Raw genomic sequence first — 20,580 nt, 5'->3', positions numbered from 1 at the left:
TTTTCTCTGCCTTCTCAAAATGCCAAAGCTTTTAAGCATGTTATCTTTGGATCCTTTTAATGCTAAATCTCTATTCCTCATTTCTTTGGCTTTGTGGGGAAGTTGTTAATGTTAGCTCAGGGTCTGGGATATAGAGCAGGAGAGAGAAGGAAGATGAAGAATTCCAAGTGGCATGACTAAACCATGTGGTAGCACAACAGTTTAGCAGACAGAAGTTTATGGACAGTTTAAAAATGCCTTTTATTTGAGAAATCTGTCACACTAAGAAATTATATAAACTCCTGGAAGATTTTATTTAGAATGTATTGTCTTTCTTTTTTCTTTTGCAATCCATAATAAAGAGATTGTATTCTCTGGGAAGCCTGACGGCTGTTGAGTAGGTTTTTATGCCAATATTAAAGATGTTATTATTTGTAAGAACATTTGTTATACTGTAAACTTAGGTTCACGTGGAATATTCAAAGTTGCATCAGAAGCTCTAAGCCAGATAACTAAGAGGCTGGTATCTAGGAGGGCTTTTTATTGTGCAACAAAAGTAGGAATTGAAATATGTTTTCTTAATGGTGTCTGACTTATGACTTAATCAGATCTACATCTTTATGTATTGTGGTCAAATAGAGCAATATTTATGCGATGGTACAACAGCTGTCTTCATTGGCATGCTCTCCCTGTAGGTTTTGGTGACTCTGATTCTTCTTTGCTCAGCTTTCTCCTTAGTGGATGATGTTATTTATCCTCATACTAAAAATTCAGGTTGGCTTTGTATCACTCAGTGTGATGGTTTTGATGTTTTCTCCTGAGTTGTGACTAACAATGAGGTAATTCAGGGACAGCAAAATCCAGGTGTTGCTTGGTAAACAGGATGTGCTTGGAAATGCAAAGTGAAGACTGCCTGCGATTTCATTATTGCGCAAGAGTCCTGCCTGCTATTGCTGCACAACTGCTGCCCTGTTCACTGCTCACACTCAGCAGCAGTTGCAGTAATTCTTGAGTATTTTCATTCATTTGGAAAGGAGTTCTTGCCCTATTCATATTACACCTGTGCTGAGAAATGAAGCAGGTATTGTCCCCCATAAATTATTGCTGACTTCAAATCTCTGTCTGTTTGATGACAGACAAATTCAACAGGCACACGTTTACATTGGTCTCAGCTGAACCTGTTCAGAATTGGTTCATAGCATAAATCTGTAATCAAGACCTAAAAAAGAGAAGCTGGTTTATGAAGACTGAATGCATATTGAATTTATGCGTAGTATACAATTGTAACACGTAATTATTGTAATATAAAAAAAGAAATATCGATGTTACAGTTCTAAAATCTGTATTGGAAGCACTTTGTCCTTGAAAAGCTTGCCAAGGGCTGTCTTCCACCAAGACTGAGTAATAGCTAGCTTTAAAAACGATTAGCACATGTGCTGTTCCATGGAATGGGGCCTAATCCTGACTATGACTTTGAGGTCCCACCAAAGTGCAAATGCTAAATAAGATGGGAAGTAAATCAGAAATCTCCTGAAGTAACATCAGAATTGTTGCAGTAAGAGGAATATTTCGAAAAGACAGATAAAGCTGGCGAATACTGAAATACGCTTTTTGTTGTAAGTTGACATTACTTTTTAATTGTGCTCCTAAAAGGTGCAGTATAACAAATTAGTTGTTAAGGTCCCAGAAGCAGCTGGTGTCTGTGAACAGTCAGTTTCTAACTGCTAGTTACAGTATTGTTTTCAGGACTAACTTGCGGCTTTTGCAACTCTAGGCAACGTCAAACCTCCTGAGAGTCTCTGCTGGAGCCATGTGCTCCTGTTCTTTGTTGAATTCATATATCTAGTTGCTCTGTGTGAGATGTGCATGCTTCATCTTACCTGAAGAGGGACCCACAACTTGATAGTTCACCTCCATGGGGTGGAGCTGGAGCTGAAATCCCACTGTAGAACAGGTGTCCCTGCGGTGGGGACCCCCGAGGTGGCTGCTCCCACTGAGCTGCTCTGCGCCGGCTGTTCCAAGGCCAGTGGGGAAGCCGAGGGTCCCTGCTGCTTGCCCTGGGGTCTCTCCCTTCTGTGAACACCTGAAGGCCTCAGAAAAGCTCATATTGATAGCTCCAACTTTGACTCATTGGCGTCAGTTTTTGCTGCTGACATCAGTCCAGCTGTAATTTCCCAGTGTCATTTAGAGAGCGGGGTGCTAATGCTGCTGCCATTGTGCTGCATGGAAAGTAGTTATTTCTGATGACCAACACCGTCTGTAAGGCACCTAAGCCAAGATACAGATTCATGACCACATGTCCTCTGCCTACCCATTGCTACTCGGCCAAGATATAAAACCAGCACGTGTCCAAGGCCAGCCTCTGAGCAAGAGAACTAACTCCTGACTAGTCAGAAGGGAGCTTGCCCACACCATATCTGTTACTAAGGGTCCCAGCCTTTTGATGCTAACAGGTATCTGGGGTGTACTCCAGAACCACAAGCTCCAGCGTTTTCTTTGAACAAGCTAAGTAGCAGACTCTGTAAAGTCATCTTGTCAGAAGTCTTAGATGACAATGGCAGAGTTGCCTCTGATGAAAATTATCAGTCTCAGGATATGTATTTAGCATATTGTGCTTTCTGTGCATGCTGTGATAACTAGTTAGGATGCTGAGCAAAAATGAGACTTTGCAGGAAAGAAGGGCAACACCATAGAAACTGGAGATGTTGCTTAGCTGCTGTCTGGCAGTCTCTTGAGTGAGGAACAGTCCAGCAATCGAGGTGTTACTGGGGTTGCTGGCCATGGGTAACCAGCCTGGTTTGTCTTGTTGGCAAGTTCTGGGCAGGCATACAGGTGCCTCTGGCTTTGTACATGCTCAGCAACAAGTGCGTCTCTCTCCTGTGTGCTGGATGACACAAGCCAGAGAGCTGAGCTGACGGTGCGACAAGGGGCCACGTCGCTCCTTCAGGCTGAAGTGAGCAGCCCCTTCGTGCCCCAGCAGAGAACGTGCTGCCAGACTGGTGGACTTTTTAAAAATTAAAATGTGTTGTACAGTGGCATAGATTATAAACTCCCTAGTACATCCTTCTTTTTACACTGAAAAGTACAAGGGCAACTGATACATACATTTAAAACTTGATTTGAATGCTGTTCTCACAGGTGTGCCTTATGGTGCATTTCCATATAGCTGTGCTACCTGACTACGACCTAGGTTGACTCTTCCATCTTCCACAGAATTTATAAAGTTGAAATGACTTAAGTACAAAGTCAACTCATATTACTGAAATGGTATGTATTGTTATTAACATGTTATCTCATTTGCATAATGAAATCAGATGGTTTAGAATGTTTAAGCTCTTTTACTTTAGATGTAATTGTCATTGTGTCTCTCATTATTAACTAAAAAAAGTTACAAGAATAACATGTATGAACTTTTGAAATGATATTGATTTAAAACTAAAAGCCAGAGCAAATTAAGTGCCTTGTACTGATGTGATCTGGCACCAGTGAAGGACAATAATGTTGTTAAGACTCATTTATGTAGCTTTAGGCTTATTTCTAGATCTGATGTTAAAGTAAGAATAAAAGCTTAAGCGATAAGATAGACATGTCCTATGTAAGACTCACAAAAGTTCCCTGTGTACAGACAATTGAGTCATTTTGAAAACAATGTAGAAAGTGGATAGTTTTTGCTTAAACTTATCTTAATGCTGCTGCTGGGGCTAAGAATTGGACTTATTCTGAAAGTTTGTGTGTGTAAGATGTGGCTTTTTAAGTTGAAATCAACGAGCACTCAGCTGTTTGTGTAAATGTGACAATTAAGGAAGAAGCAGCTGACAGTGTACAGCCTCCAGGTGAGGTGCGTGCTTGGTTTTGCATATCTAGGTCCTGTGGTCTGCTTTCTAGTGTCACCTCCTGAGTGGAGCGGCTTTCAAAAATGTCTTTTAGTCCTAAAAGGGCTGCAGCAGGTCTATGCTGGCACCTCACTAAGTTGCTAGTAATTTAGAGGCACAATTGTCCTGCCTTTGTGGAGCATTTTCTAAAAGGTACAGAAGGAACACTGTTAAAAACCTGCTGACTGTAGGGGAGCTGGGGAAGAACATCATCTCACTCAGTCTTTTGTGGGCTCAGCTCCTCAGACAGCACTGGCTTAAATGAATTGCAGAGTTTATGACACTCTGAAAACTGACTTAAGTAAACCTGGAAAGCAAGGACTTCCCAGGAAAGAGTTTGAAGCAAAGAGCTATGACATGAGAGCAGCAACACACCGAAACCTCCTCACAGAGGTTCCTTGAAGAAGTCCAGTGAATTGGCTGTAGTTACTGTTTTGCAGTGTGTGTATCTTGGATTGCTAAGGGCCTGCCATAACATGGTAACTAAATACAATTAAAAGTGTAGAATAAAAAGGGATGTACAAAGCATTCAGCTGAAGGATGCCTGCAGAGCCGCTTCAGATCCGGCCTGCGCAGTGAGAGCTGCAGAGGTCAAAGCCTCTAGTCACTTGTTCTTATTTGAAGGCTGAACAGGGCTATAATATAAGAAGTAGATATTAATTAGCAACAATTTACTAGTTTTTTTCAGAGTAAATAGGCAGTTTAAAAGGAAATTATTGTGTTAAGAGTTCAGCACCTGGTTTGCCTTTAGCAGCCTACGTATCTGCTTTCCTCTCATGATAAAAGTTATTTTTTTTACAATTAATCCCAAAGTTTGCAAGTCACAGTTGAAATAAATAGCTTGCATATCTCTAGTGTAGTCTGTGGACTGAAGAAAGCAGACATACAAATTCAACTAAGAGAATTTTTTAAAAATTAGCTTATATGGAAAAAGATGTTACTAAGCAATTCAACTTAAAATGTTCAAGTGTATGTTATTTTAGATAGACAATGCCTGAGCTTTTGTAAGAATTATTCCAAGCTCAGATGAGGCATTGTAATTCCATTTTCAAGAGCACATAGGTTTTAAAGTTAGAAGGAAAGGTGTTTAAACAGATATTACTATTGTGAAGATAAGGAAAATATGTACAGTATCAGACAGAAGTAACTTTTCTTCCATCCATAATGTCTATAAAATTTCAAAAAGTTACACAAGTATTTTGGCTTGTAGATCTAGCTGAAGAAAAATCCCAGTCCCACAAACTGTCTGAGACTTTGAAGATCAGACAGTGATCGAAAACACTGATTGTGGCATCAAAGAGGAAAAGTTGAGATCTTGGACAACTGAGCTCTGGGAGATGCTGTTAACAAATCTGGAATGGAACTTCCTTGTCAAACTAGTAATTCCTTGCTGAATAGCCAGTTCTGCATTTGTTCTATTCAGGAGCATCATAGCCAGGGGCGGTCTAAATCTGCTGATGCAAAGCTGATTTGGTGTATTGTTGTACTTCCATCAATTATGCTCTCAGGTCAGCGTGTCTCTGGTAGGTGTGTAATAGACATTGCACACGATTCGCTGCCAGATTTTATTTTGCTTGCTTTATTAGACAGTGTCTCAGTACTACTTACATGCTCCAGTGCTTAAAATTGCATGGAACCACATATGCCTCTTTTCTTCCATGTAAATATCAGGCTGCCCCTAGAGAAGTGTCAGGATGCAGCCCCTGCAAAGGGAGGGAAGCTTTCGGTGTGCATGGAGCAGCAGGCGAGTTCAGGAAGGACAGGCTTCTGGCAACCTGCTGAGGTGCTGAGGATTTGCCCCTTGAGCAGAGAAACTGAGAAGACAATGAGGTGAGCAGGGAGCCAGGCCTTGGAGGTGCAAAAAACTTCCTAAGGACCACAGGAAAAAAATGTGTGGTTTGCTGCAAGCCAGCAAGCCAGAGCTGATTGAACCTTCACCTGGAAGTGTGAGTACATCCTGCGAAAAACTGAAGCTCTGCTCCAGTCAGGTCCCCATCACACCTGACATAAGGTATAGCTCTCTCTTGCCTGGTCCAGTTGTATTGTGGAAGGTCGACATGTGCTCTGAATGGGTGCAGACAAATATTTTATCTGGTTTGGGCTGAAAACTCAATTTGGAGCTAAGAAATCTTTGTCAGTGGAAGTCTTTTATTAAAATTGGTAACTTTCCTAAAAGGTCAGGCCTCAGTGGGAAAGCACTTAAATAAATAGGTGCATTTGCAAAGAAAAACTTCAAAAATTCTCGTTCAGCTGTACTTCTCTTCCACTTAATGTAGGAGGATGCTTTTTAGGATACAGATTTTTATATTCCAGGCTGGTGAAATTAATAGTCCTTTGACTGTTGTACATTAAGGTTCCTTCTCTTTTCACAGGTAACTATTTTAAAAGCTTGAAATCCATTGAAAGGGGAAAGAACAGCTGCTATAGCAAATGTACCCCTTGATGCAAGCAGCATAAAACATGAGGAGGTCTGGAAACTGAAAAGTTACTTTACTTCGAGGTGTCGCAGATCCAGTAGGAAAACCCCAAACACGTCCCATTAACAACCTGTTCATAAGAAAAGAGGCCATAAAGGGAATGTTTTTGAAAACGTTCAGGCATATGTTTCCAAATAAATTAGAAAACGACATCAAATGTTGCATTAATGTTTGATGAAGGAGAGAAAGAAAAACTATTCTTAGCAAAGGTCTGGTCTGGAACTGGAACATAATCCTCTCACGTGTATTTTCCTACTCAGATGCGCTTGGAAAGCCAGGATTGACAGTGTGTAAAATGCGGAATGTTAGGAGCGGTCTCTTTTTCCACTCAAATCTATTACCAGAATTTAAGACAATTAAATATAAAGAACATGCAGAAACAACTGGGACGCAAACTGTCTATCTTTAATATTCATTTATATGAACTGGTCCATGGCTTGGAGATCTAATAGCTCTTGCAAAAAATGTCAAACTGAATTTTCTTTGTTATCTGTTGGCCTCAGAAAATTGTGCACGTCTGAACTTCACTTGTGTTTTGCTTAAAGGAAAAACATAAAACCTTACTCCTCCATATTAGCTTATAAACTACAACAGCTCCTAAACAGACTTCTTCTCTTTGACCGCAGTGGGAGTGCCAGGTGGATTCATGTCTTCTGGAAGCAGTTGCACAGAACTTGATACAGTTTTCTCCATCCTATTTGTCCTAGAATCCTTGTTTTGTTTTAAAATGCGTGTATAAAAATACCTCTGTATTTGTTGAGAACAAAACCAAGCAAAACACTACCACGTGCACACACACACATACACCCAACCAAACAAGAAAATTCATGCAAAATCAGAATTTCCTTGTAGATTATAATAAAACAGGAAATAACTTAATGAGAATCATGGAAAGGTTGCCGTGGAAACAAGAAAAGGAGCAATGTAAAACATCTCTGAGGAAACAGCTCAAGAAACTTAGGTCAAATATCAAATACGTTTACTAATAACCAAAGAATTATTAGGGGAGGATTTTTATCTTCATTTTCTGTGGAGAAGTTAAAGAATAAATAAAATATCTGCTGTACTAAATGCATACACTTTCTATAGATGAGTTTATGCCAAGGAAGCAAAATTGATGAGGAGATTAATTCTGTAACTGGGAAAAAATAGTGAAACAAAGTTGTGGTCACAGGGATGTGCTGGATAGAAGAAAATGGTCTGTTTTCTCACTCGCAGCATGTGCTCTGTAAAGAGATATTGATTTGCGTGGTCAGGTACATCAGTGAATGTGTGAGGAGCACCTCATGGAAAAAGTAAACGTGCACTCTGGCGTTTGTGGGCTGGGGTGGCATTGTAGCTCCCAAAGATCTGATGCCGCGCAGCCAAGTTAGGCGTTAGCAAAGCTGAAATCCGTGTCAGGATTTTCATCAGGATATATCATGTGCATGTTTTTTATACCCTAGTTGATGTGCCGTAACAGGAACACCAATAACAACAGTAGAAGAAGCAAATCAGGCTGTTCATAATACCGCTGCTCAGGCAGGGCCACCTGAGAGCTGCAAGCACGGGCGCTAGCGCAGCACGATTTATGAGCTGTTACGTGCTCTGTTATTGTTTTGTGCCTTTTTTTTTTTTTCCCCAGAGCACGGGGGCCATAAATTGACTCAAAGCATCCAGAGATTATTGCTGAATCTACTGCCAAGTTTTAATTTTGGATCTTGGTCATGCTGGGTTTTCCAGCTTTTTCAAAGACTTGTTGGAGGAGTTAGGGACGGAATAGAAACATCCTGAGTCCCAAACAAGGGCAGCGTGGTGGCATAAAGGAAGGGGACCACGGTTTTTACCCACCGACCATCTTCATTATTCAATTATATTGTTACTGTGTCTGTGGGCAGAGAAGCCTGACGTGTTATTAACATGTTTTTGAGTGCCCTGGATTGCAAAGAAAAAGGTGCAGAGTAGTGGCATAGTTGATATGGTTCTTCGAAGGAGCGATACTCTTGTTACTGCTCCCTGGGGCATGTTCCTGACAAACTGAGAATAAATGATGGCTCCAGGCAGCTTCAAATCCAGTGGGCAAAATACAAGTGAAACTGGGAGGAATTTTACTTTATTTCACAATATTTCACTTCCTATTTCACAATTAGGTTGAATTAATGTTTAGAAAGAAGTGTTAAGGGCATTCAGGGTTTTGAGGTGGACTTTTTGTAGGCAGTTGTAAAATGTCTGTGTACAAAATCCTCTACTAGCAATCCTTTGTGCAGGGCTCTGTTGCAGCACAGATGTCATTTTGGTAATGAGATGAGACTTATTACGAGACTGAAATTAATTTCTCTGTTAAATTTATCTATGTAGAGCAGTTATAAAATTGCTTACAGCAATCAAGATCCTGGTAGCTTGCCAGCTTTTTAACAGATAAGCATTTTTGAAATAATTATTTTCCAATAGTGTCATTGAAGTTGAGAACATCTTTGTTCCTCCTACTCTTTTAGCTTTCCTTTTAATTAAGCGGTGGACTGGTGGCACATTTCTAAAAATGTGTAATGAACAGGTTGTGAATACCAAGAGTGAATGTTGTACTTCTTTCTCCTTTCAAGTATTCCCATGAGACACTGAAACACTTCAGCAGTACAACTTAGGTACTGCTCTGTTATAGTTCTAGAGATATTTCAGGTATGTCGGAACCCATATCTGTAGTGCTATTAGGTACATCTATCCATGTGTTGTATGAAAATACTTATATGAATCTTCGTATTTAACTGGGAAAGAACATCTATGCTCTGAAGTTATGTGAAAGAAGACTTAGGGAAGACTGATTAATGGACATGGTAAAATGTGTTTCACACCTCTAATCACGGTGGTTGTACCTAAATGTAAATTTCCTCTGGAAAGAGAAGGAAATGTAAGGAGCAGATTTACCTCTCCTTGGGGTTGTCCTGTGCTTTTTAAACCAACATCCTACCCTGGTTGCTGTGTGGGTTGCGTGGTCACTTTGAGCCTGCAAGGGCTGCTGCCCTGCCCATGTGGGAGACTTGCCATGGGCACGGGGAGGAGTCAGGGGACTTGATTTCCTCTTGGCAGACTTTATAAACTCCAAAAAGGGTCACACACGGTGTCCCTGCAGGCGAGACCATGAGGCGGGCAGGGGAAATTGGGAGAGGAGCAGTGCTCACAAAGGCTGATGTGGTTCTGTGCCAGAGAAAGCTGGAGGGGGGCAGAGCTTGCTGCTGCTCTTGCCTTGGCAGAGGGAACTTGTTGCTCTGCGGAGAAAGAAGGAGTAAAAAAAAACCAAACAGACTGATGAGGACATTTAAGACATTGTATGCCAGAATACAGTATGCGCTGTCCAGGCCAGCAAGAGGTGTGATCGGACTGCAAATTACTTGTTTAGAATGATGAGAGTGTAGTCACTGCAAATTAAATGTTGCTCAAATCTGCAGGCTATTATTTATCAAGTTCAGTTACTGTATTTTTTTACTTCATTTTTACTTCATTTTTTCCTCTGAACAAAAGAGAATTATTGATAGGTTAAAGAAATTAAGTGGGCAGCCTGTCGTTTTCTAAACTTACTAACTTTCTAAAATATATCCCCAAAGTCATGAATAAAAGGTTTGCAGGTAATATATAGTATTGATTGACGAAACTCTGTGGGAAACAAAGCAAATGAAATGAATTTACTATCTTTGTTCTCTTTTTCTCTTATTTATTTAAGAATGCTTTAGATTATTTGCAACGCAGTAGCTTTCAGAAGCAATGACAAAGTGTGGTAGTTAACAAGATATTAATAGAGAGAAAAATAATTTTGAAATTTTATTTATTGATGCAAATGTATGGAAGCACTTACTCTTTGGTTTTTGCATTTCGTTGACAGAAACAGCAGGGACAGACTTCTTTACCTGATGGGCCTGGAATTGTTCTGGGTTTACTTCAAAAGAAGTTTTCCAGAAGTAAGATTTCTGTATGAATCCTTCACCATGCAATCGAAAATCAACCTTACTTTTCAAATTAGAAATCTGTGAAGACACAGATGAGCCAAAAAGATGAAATGGACCAGAGAAGAAGTCAGAGCAGGCACCAGCCAACATGATGTGGTTTTGACTATAGGTTGGTAAATTTCTTAGTATTTTCTGTTTCTGGATTAAATCCAGGAGCACCCATGGGTCCCTCAGATATGTGTGTGTGCATCTTCTCCTGTCTCAGTGCTCCTTTAGCTATGGAATCAGATCTACATTATGTCTTTCTAAAAGCACCCTTAACCCAAATCAGAAACTCCAGAGCACTGGATTAGAAACTTGAAAGTAAACTCTGATTTTTTTTTGCACTCTGCTCTGCTTTTGGGATTTGGTTGTCATTTTCCCCTTGTGTATCTGCCATTCCAAAGCTGGCACACTTCGCTTCTTTCCAGAGGAATTACCTGTACTGAAACAATCCTGCTGGTTCCCAATAGCTATGTGGGCAGATGACAAACATGTCCTTGCCACTGGCACTGTGTTGCTAGTCTCAGCAGGTATATATTATACCAAACAGCTGTAAAGAATAAACTGTACACTAACTTTTAAAGCATTTAGTTTATAGAGATGCTTTTTTTTTTTTTCCAGAACATGAAGTTGTGGCCGCCTTGATATGGCAAAGGATAAGAAAGAGGAGGGAGAAGCTACAGGCAGGAGATGAGAAGAAAGTAAGCGAACTGTTTAAGGAACAGCCACTGGCTTTACCTCCTGCAGGGCTGCTCAGCTGATGAGAGGGTTAGTTCTTGGTGGAAAACTCAGCATGAAAAAGAACAGCATGGGAAAACAGAGCAGGCTCGGGTAGACCTCAGGAGATAACTGCAGTGGTGATACTTACCACGTTTTCTGAGTAAATCAGGCTGCAGATTTGGCTGTTGACAAACAGATTTCCAGACATGTGAAAGATGTTTTAAGGTAAAAAGTACAGCACAGTAGGGCTTAAAATCTCATCTTGGCTCCAGTAATGTTTGTGAACTGGTGATGTACATTTGAGAGAAACTGCATATGGGTCACCCTGGGCGCTTGCAAGCACCTCCTGTCTCTGTGTGCGCTCCCAGTAGCCTTGGCTTGAGAAGTCTGCAGGAGTGCTGAGGCTACAAGCTGTCCTGTTTCTGGTGGGCTGCATCTCCTTGTTGACCACTGCTTCAGAACAAGCCAGAATGCAGGTGTAGGCATTTAGGCTGCTGCTTGACCATGAGTCTTTCTCAGCCCTAAGAATAACTTCAGAAGGGAAGACTAAGGGAAATATTTTTTGCTTAATAAGTTACAACATCTCATCAGTTGCATACCACACGACACACGATTTTATAAACGGTTGGACTTTGCCTGGATATAAATGGATTGTAACTGATAATCCATAAAAAATTAATAGTTAGTTGCAAGTTTTTAATGGAATAACAAACATTGCAGTAATGAAAAAGCTGGCATTTTAAGGACTGATAGAGCAACAGATTCATCAGAAGAATGTGTTAGCAGAATAGCTGTGTATACTCTTGGCTAAGTGTAACAGACCTATCATCAGAAGATAGTAAATGTTACAATGAAGATAACCAAAACTGGGGTAACCAAACATCCAGAAAATTGAAATTGGGGGTATATGAAATTGAAAGAGATTGAAGAAAAAAAAGTATTATCTAAAAAATGTGTGAAAACTGGTACTTAGGCAGAGTTGTGTTCTTGCATGCTATTGATCTGGTCATTAGTTTGTATAATACTGTGCAAAACTTTCTCAGCACACAGTTGCGTGCTCAGAGCAAAGATCCACGCCTGTGCTGTTTTATTGGAATTTGCTCTTTAATGTATTTAATTGGCCATTTTCCATTCAAGTTAGGATTTTTAACAACCTCAAAGTCATTTAATTTTCATGATTCCATTTTCCTCTGTGCTACAGGAGGGTTGTGACCATTTCCCAATGACAGAAAAAATCAACGGGGAAGTCAAACAATGCATGGCCTAATCAGTATTGGTAAGTGAATGTCATTGAGTAATTGATCTGCATCCTCCACAGGGTTTTTCATCGTGGCCTGTTACCATAATGAGTGGTCAGCAGAGCAGAACTAGTCTAGACAGAAGTTAAAGGCCTCTGGTGAAAGTGAGACTTTTTCAAATGTAAATTCAGAAAAAAATGAAACAGAGGGCTATTTTTATTTTATTAGGTGCAACTTTCTTTCTAAATCAGCATCAGCACTTCCTTAAGTTAAGAAATGCAGTAAACACTGGAATTATTAATGGCATTGTATAACTGTACCATGGCTATGTCTATCCCCCTTTGTTATTTTTAAGGACCTACTTACTGAGTTCAACAGTAAAATCCCATTAATAATTAAATGCTTAATGTTCTTTAGAGAGAAAAAAATAAGATAAACACTCTGTTTTCTTAGGTAATTTATGTTTATGAATTGAATGACTTGCTTAAAATCAATGTCAATAAATAATGTATAGGATTCTTTTTCAACCACCCCATAAATACTAAGCTGATTGAAGAAAACAGAACATACTTATGGATGTATATCTTTAGGCAGTGATGAGATTTTTGTGTGTGTGTTCCAATTTATGTGAAATAGATTTCACGCTTCCACTGGTGAGTGAAGCCCTGTGTATCAGCCACCTGCAGGTGAGCACTGAAATGCAACTTTTCTGCTGCTTAGTTGCTGCTCAAGGCCCCCATCGTAAGGGTCTGTCTGACACTCCTTTGCCACCTGTACAGTCCTGCACATCATTGCAGGATTAGGATTTCACAACTGTAATTTTGGGTAGCTCCTTCTACGTGGTGTACATCACATCAAACCCTTATTTGTTGTGCTGAGTCTGGTCTGCACTTGTGCCCTGAAGAAGGGGCAGAAAAGGCACTGCCAGGTTCCTGTTGGCCAGCAATGGCTGGGTTGGAAGCAACTTATTTTCTAAGGGTAGGACGAAGGAGAAAACTATAACACTATTAATGACATGGAAGTAAGCAAGGTTGTGTGGGTACCCTGGCTGGGAAACTTCATAGTCCCTGAAGTTTGTATCCTCAAGGTTATTAAGGTTAAAACTCTCAGTTGACAAAAATCAGGACAGATCAATTACAATTTAATGATTCATAATTTTGCCCTCAGGTGACCCAAGTAGCTTTTGTTTATTACACCAGGCACAAAAAATGGTGGGAATCTGGTCAGGAGGCTCTTTTGTCTTCTCTGTGTCACCATCCCCTGTGCCTCAAAAATCAAGTAGCAATATCTAAGAAATAAACTGAATAGAAATTGAATAACTAGGGTTTGGTGAGCCATATATGCAGAGGTCCTGCTAACACACCTGATTCTGTTAGCTGCATCAGTGTAAAACTAAATGCAATGAAAACTGTTCCGGGTCAGTCCTGGTGAGCAGCAAGTGTAATCTGTGAAACAGGCTGTGCTGTCAAAAGGGAGAATCACAGGTGACAGCCTTCAAAGCTATGTGCAGTTTGTCTCCTGGAACGTGCAGCAGCTTTTCTCTGAGAAAATAAAAAAAAATTCCATTTTCTTAAGTGATTTATGTTTACAGTTGAAGGTGCATGGTGTTGCCAATAAAGGTAATAAGGTGAAAGGTGTGGGGGTTTTGTTGTTTTGTTGTGGATTGTTTGTTGTTGTTTGTTTGTTTGTGTTTCTTTTCAAGAAGGAATTAAAAGCTAGAGACAAAATGTGAATCCCTGGAGGTGGGAACCACGGTGCTCAGCACTGGGGGCCTGTTTTCAGCTGTGGAAGTAGATGGTTGGTTAGGAGGGAATATTATCTCCAAACCAGGGAAGATGACTGAAGTGTTGTGTGATGCATCATGGATGAAGAGCCAGTTTCTGTGTTTTGGCTGCAGTGATCCTGAAGCTTTGAGCAGGAGGTGAAGTGTTAAAATGAGATCTGAAACCAGCAATAGTACTGAGAGGTCCTAAACAATGCAGTATTCAAGGAAGGCAATAAATTGTATAAGGTAATGAACAGATTTACAGACTTGGAAAATGGTGAAGAAGAAAAATGCATTTAGGTTAAAAGCAAGCAGTGAGTTTCTGGACAGGTATAAACATACATCCTGTACAAGAGAGAATGAGTCTGGGAACACTGCATGAGCGCCAGCTATAAAACTAATCTCTCTGCCTTGGAAACCTTCTGGAAGTGACTTCAGGCTTAATTATGTGAATACTCTGGCTGTTTTATTAAAAAGTTTCAGCACAGTTTGTGAAACACTCATGCCAGAAATCACTTCAGATGTGAAGTGCCCCAAGCTCTCATCGATCTGTGAATTTTGAATGTGCCAGGCAGTGCTGAGCTTGTCACTCGGGCAAGCACATGGACCTTGTGCCTGCAGAGTGCGTTTACCAAAAACAGGCCTACGCAAAGAAAAAACTGTGCCACAAGTGCGCTGAAAACCGGTGGGCTTGATAGTCTGTACTTTCCGAATATGCCTATATTATAAAATGAAATAGGGTGGATCAAAACCCCTATCAGTGTTGATGATTAATTCCCTTCCTGCACTGCTCTGATTTTTACCTTATAGTTTTATTTTCAAAGGCATCTTGGACAAAGTGGCCATGTGAAGATGGATGGCCTTGTGCCTTTATTAGTTGCTCAGAAGAAGATAGTCTTCTAAGAAGCAACAGCATATGGTATAAAACAATAAAAGAGCAGTTCCAGAAAGGCTTGGGAGTCGCTGAAAGTAAATAAAGTGGGCAGAGGAGAGCCACAGAGAAATTGCAGATAGGAGTCAGTGGGTAATTCGATCTGTAAGAAGTTGGTGTAAGGGCCAGAGGAGAGAGGTTAGAGTTACAAAAAGCAGAGATGAAGGTCTCTGTTGGGGATGGGCTTGGATCGGTGTTCACTTTGAGCCAGAGCTGCAGCAGTGCCTGCTGGTACTAGAGGCAAACCAGTGAGTGAGGATTCAGAGGTGGGAAACTGAGGTCACCTGGAGATAGTGTCATAAGAATCTGATATTATCTTACTGGAATAACCTTGGCAAAGAAGTTTTGTTAGAACTAACAGTGTATTATATCTTGTTTCCAAATGCTGTACAGATGTTTTCTCCTCAAAAAGTTGCTTATCAATTGATACTTGCTCAGTTATTTCTTGGCTCAGAATATTCTCCAGTGTTACTCTTTGATTTTGCTGTTGTCTTGTCCAACAGTGGAAATACAGTTAGAACTTAGGACATGCCTGACTCTTTCCATATGTAAAAGCCGATCCCATTTCTGTTCTAATGTAAGATATTACTGATTTGGGTCATTTTTTACTCTATTCTCTTTCCGGTCTTTAACTGAAAGCTCTCAAGGACAAGTGATTTTCTTAAGTACTAATTGTAGTATGATTCTTAATCATTATTACTAATTACATCCTTTTCAAGCATGGAATTTCTCAGCACCTCCATTCAGAGGTCAGTAGGTTATAGCATGATTGCTCTCCAAAATGGAGCACTTTGCAGTTTCTGTTTTCAAAGCATGAATAGATGCTAAACCGAAAGTTAGGGGTTTGTTTTCTGGCATTGTACTTCTTTTCACTTCAGTGCATGTGACAACTATGGCCTCAAACCTTGAGGACTGTGAGCACATATCTTGTCTTAGTGTATAAGCCTTTTATTTTATTTGTTTGCCCTATTGCATCGTTTTGATGACCTACATTCCTTGTCAGGGGAAAAAAACTCCACCATACACTGTTACCAAATAGAGCAGAGACAGAAAATCACGGAGGAATGCCAAGTGAAATTTTCAGAGGAGCAGAGGGCAAGCATCCTTTACACTGCTGAAAGATCAGCTTTGTTACTTTATAAAGGGTTATACTATTAGCTACCTTTTGATAACAAGGTTATTCCAATGAGATAATGTTATGCTATGAGTCACCTGCTCCCAAGAGGAGAAATGGGGGGGAAGGACATTTTCACATCAGCTTTCCTGTATGTAAACCAGAGAATAAGCTGTCATGAAATTTGTCTCCTATAAAAATAGGAGGCAGAATACATATATGCGTGTTACATCATGACAGTGGCTTATTGCAGAACAGTAATTTTGTGTATGTGGTAATGCAATTCTGCAGGACTTTTTGAGACTAGTTGACAAATCACTGAAGGTATAAATATCTCTGTGCTTTAGGAATGCTCTAAAGGAAAGCCATTTTTCCAGGAGGAATGAGGCTTCAGCCTCTATCTCCTTGTGCATGCTTTTTACTAACATGATTTTTGTTTCCCTCTGGTCTCAGACAAACACGTTTTTATGTGCCCATGCAGGCGAACCATCAGGTGTTTCCCACCAGTCTCCTCAAACACACTGTGCACTGTATTTTCCAAATGCTCCTCTGCAGTGGTGTAGTATCACAGCAGGCTGACAGAGGGGAAGGATCAGTAAGATAATTGCCACCCCTGGCAGAACCTCCTATTTCCTTTGTTAGTAAAGCATAAGGAAAATCAGCAGCAATCATAGCTATCTCGGACTCTGATATTATGGATGGCAGAGGAGTTTTTGTGGCCATTTCAGCAGCTTCGGGAGTCTGCTCGACCCAGCAGCTGCTGGCTGCGCTCTGCCTGCACTCAGCTCTGCACTGTCCATGCTTACGGGACAGGTCGCGGGACTGAATGAAAACCCATGTTCTCCCCTAAGCAGAACTTAATAAAGTTGACTGAAATCAAAGAATGCCAGATGGATTGCCTCAGATTTCTTTCCTGCTCAGTTGTTCCAATTTCACCTTATTTTCACTGCAGTCTCAGAATCACTGTCCTTCCCCATCCCACCAGCAAAATCGGTCTAAATTGTGAATTAAGGTGGGCAAAAAAGAAAGGCTTTTAAATCTTTGTGGACACAAAAGGCCACAAACACATTTTTCATCTTAGCAAGTTACCTTTAAAGTAAAATTATTAATATTTTTTTTTTAATTGCTTTTGAAATCTGGGGAATCTGTTTTACAATGTAGGGGTTTTTGTTTGCTTGTTTTCAAGTGGTCTGTAGTCCTTAGAGGGATTTGCAATTCACCTGCAGAAAACACCAACCACAGACTAATGGAATGTCAGAAAACATAATTAGATATTAACACAGATGATATATTATTCATCATTATAGGCTTAGAAAATTGCAACCTATAAAATTCTGAAAAAACGGAGAAGAAACAATGTTATCCATGTTGGTGTTTAGAGAGCTTCAGTAAGAGTCTTGCTGTGGTTTGACTGGGACACCTCACTGCACTCAGCTCTAAGGAGCCTCCTCAGGAGCCTCATCTCTCCATGGAAAGAAGTGGGCGCCCTGGCTTCCCAGTGCCAGTGGGATGGCTATCCACCTACCTGGATATCACTATGCTGCTAGTAATCTTACTAGCTAAGAATATGTCTTAATATTTTGGACAGAGCACTGTCTTTTTCATTAGAAAAGAGTGACAGATTTTGAAAAAAATCTTAATTTATACACATACCTATGGAGAAGAAAATGCTTAACAGTTAAATGTTTTATCATTTACAGGATTTTAATTTGGAATTTCAGATTAAGCTCTTCATCTTTCTGTTTTTATGTGCAAGTCAACATCACTCATTTCAGATTAGACTGAATTCCAAGTGACCCACCCTCCTCCTCTGCAGATTTACCATCTTTTTTCTTGTGCAAGCTTGACAAATGCCAAAATCTTGTATTTTCTAAAGCAAAGAGGGGTCTGTTTAATTTTGATAGAAATTTGGTGGTGTTTCAGAGTAGATTTTGTGTGTTCTCCTTTGTAGGCATAAACTAGGAAATAACCTACCGTGGTGTAACAACCTGCCTGTGAAATACAGGTAGATACCTTGGTTTCATACAGCTTTGAAGGTGGCAATAGAAGCTCTGTGGGACTGTATTCTATTTCTTGTATGCTGACTCGGTTTTGGATCAGTAGTTAAGGAGTGGCATCTCTACTGTGCACAACACCAAAGCATTAATGTAGAAACAGTAGGGAACTATCATACAGATTTTTGGGAATCCTGGAAAACTAGAGTCACTGACTTCAGTGCATCTCTGTGAGACCCACCAAAGAACACGTGTTCAAAGGGCACTGTCATTTGGCCTGTGTTCCCGTGAAGCACTCCCTCATCATTAGATGGGCTCATGTTGCATTTGTTGTAGGCAAGGAAAGGGAAAACTAAAAATACCTCGAAATGACACTTCAACCAATTAAACATTTTCTCCAGAGTGTTCAGCCTCCATTTTGCCACCTCGTTTTACTTTATCTAGAGTGAACTTAGTTGATATGTCTTCTATCATAAGCAAACCTCACTTGTTTCTCAAAGGGACAATCCTCTTTGGAACCAAGAGAAATTATGAAATAAGAGGTGTGACTACCACATGCTATTAAAGTCTGATTTCTGTGAGGCAAACAGGTTCAGTGTGAACTGCAGAGTAAGTGCCTACATCTTAAAAACCTGTAAGAAGAAAGGAAACTAAGTTCCATATCATTTGACAGTGAAACTTTATAAGAGATTTTGTCTTATGAAGACTGATCCCGAGAATAAAGTTAAAATCTCACTTAAAATAGCAGAACTGTGCAGCAGGAAGGAATATTAATGCCAGTTTGAAAATTACTGGAAAGAAACCTGAAGGACATGGCAGATACGATTTTAAGAAAAAGTCTATTAGCATACAGTGCTAGCTAAAGTATAAGATATGTGAATAGCTTAATAAAACCACTGGCAGGGGGAAGTAAAGTGCTGCATATACATTTGCAGGAAATCTCCATGTTTGACATGCATTAAATACAGTAAATAATTGCTGACAACTATGAGAGATGAGCAGTAGTTTCACCAATTTTTGTTTAAGAAATGGCAGGAACGGTGGAGTGTTCAGTAATGTTACCCTTTTTTTTTTTTTTTTCCAAGCCTCATTTCAGGGAATTCTCAAATATTGTTGCTGTTTGCCTCTTCTCAAGTAAGAAGCAACATGCCGTAGTGTAAGTGACACAAACCAAGGCAGGCCAATACATTTTGTGGTGTGTATTGGTCACAGAGCACAGAGTTTTAATGTTTCAGTCATCTGTATGCCATAAGTTAAATTGTTCACATCATCTTTTGACTCAGTACATGAGTCAGTGATTAGGTGATGGTATTAATTGGCAAGAAAGAAAAGCAAGTAAAAATTCCTCAAGTGAAGACACTTTTACTTGCAACAGCGGTATCAGCCCAAGGCTGCATGTCGGGACCTGCTTGTGGAGGAATTCTGCACTGATACCTGCCTTTGAAATGCTGAATGAGCTTTTAATTTTGAGACCTAAAAAGTGTACTAATTTGAAACAAAGTTAACATAGAAGATAATGCATTAAGATAGGTTTCCTTTTGTAGAATCTCCTACTACATGATATTAAAATCCCACAGGAAATAATCCTATCTGAAAATTTTAGTAAAACTCATTCCTAGACTTTAGCTAATAGGAGTTCTGTGCAATACTTTTGAATTGGAAAAACATCACGGATTATTGGTATTCAAGTAAGTGCACCAAGTGTGCCATCCTTACTTTAAATTAACATCTGATAAAGTCTTGAGAAGCGGTTCTTAAATTGGACTTGCCTTGTGTAGTAATTAGGATTTGCTCTCAACTGTTCTCATAATGCTTGTGATGAAACAAATTGTTCCTCCAGGCCAGATGGTGCCTTTTGTCAGGTTAACTAAAATACCATGCCTGCTCTATAGGAACAGTTATCCAAACAATTAATTTGTCATTTATTTGACCAAGCTAAGAAAAGCAAACAAAAAATCATCTACCAAAGCTCTGCCCAGAACTTTGAAAATGGTTTATGGAGCTGTTGAATTAGGTTCAAATCCTTCTGCTCTTGTTGATTTGTACCTTACTGTCAGAGTTCCCTGGCTTCAGCGGCATCATTTGTGGAGCAGAATGACATTCCCAAGTGCAGGAAGAGTGAGAGTAAAAATGCAGTCACAGGTGGTGCATTGGCATTGACCAGCCTTATGGTAGCCAGTGGTGGCTTTAGCTTTTGTTTATTTGGAGACCAATATAATATCAGTGTGCTTTCCTTCTCTCTTGCTAGCAGAGAGCTCAGCAGTTCACAGCATGAGAGCCATTGACTGGAAACATTTTTAAAAGCAAAACCAAGGAGGTGAATTTGCTCTTCAAGAGTGATTCGCACAGTGCTTCCACGTGGTGGGACTTTACCAAAGTCGATCTAATCCTGCAGATGTATTATATGTCTATGTGTGATGATGCTCCAAAACCAGCAAATGATGCATTATAATTTACTTCCCATTTCATCCTTCTGGAAACCTTAAATACCGTGATTTATTATCAGCATTTCAAGGGAGAAGCTGGGAGGC

This window comes from Nesoenas mayeri (assembly GCF_963082525.1).
Source record: "Nesoenas mayeri genome assembly, chromosome: 7".
In the NCBI taxonomy this organism is placed as follows: Eukaryota; Metazoa; Chordata; class Aves; order Columbiformes; family Columbidae; genus Nesoenas; species Nesoenas mayeri.
This window is presented reverse-complemented; position numbering follows the sequence as displayed.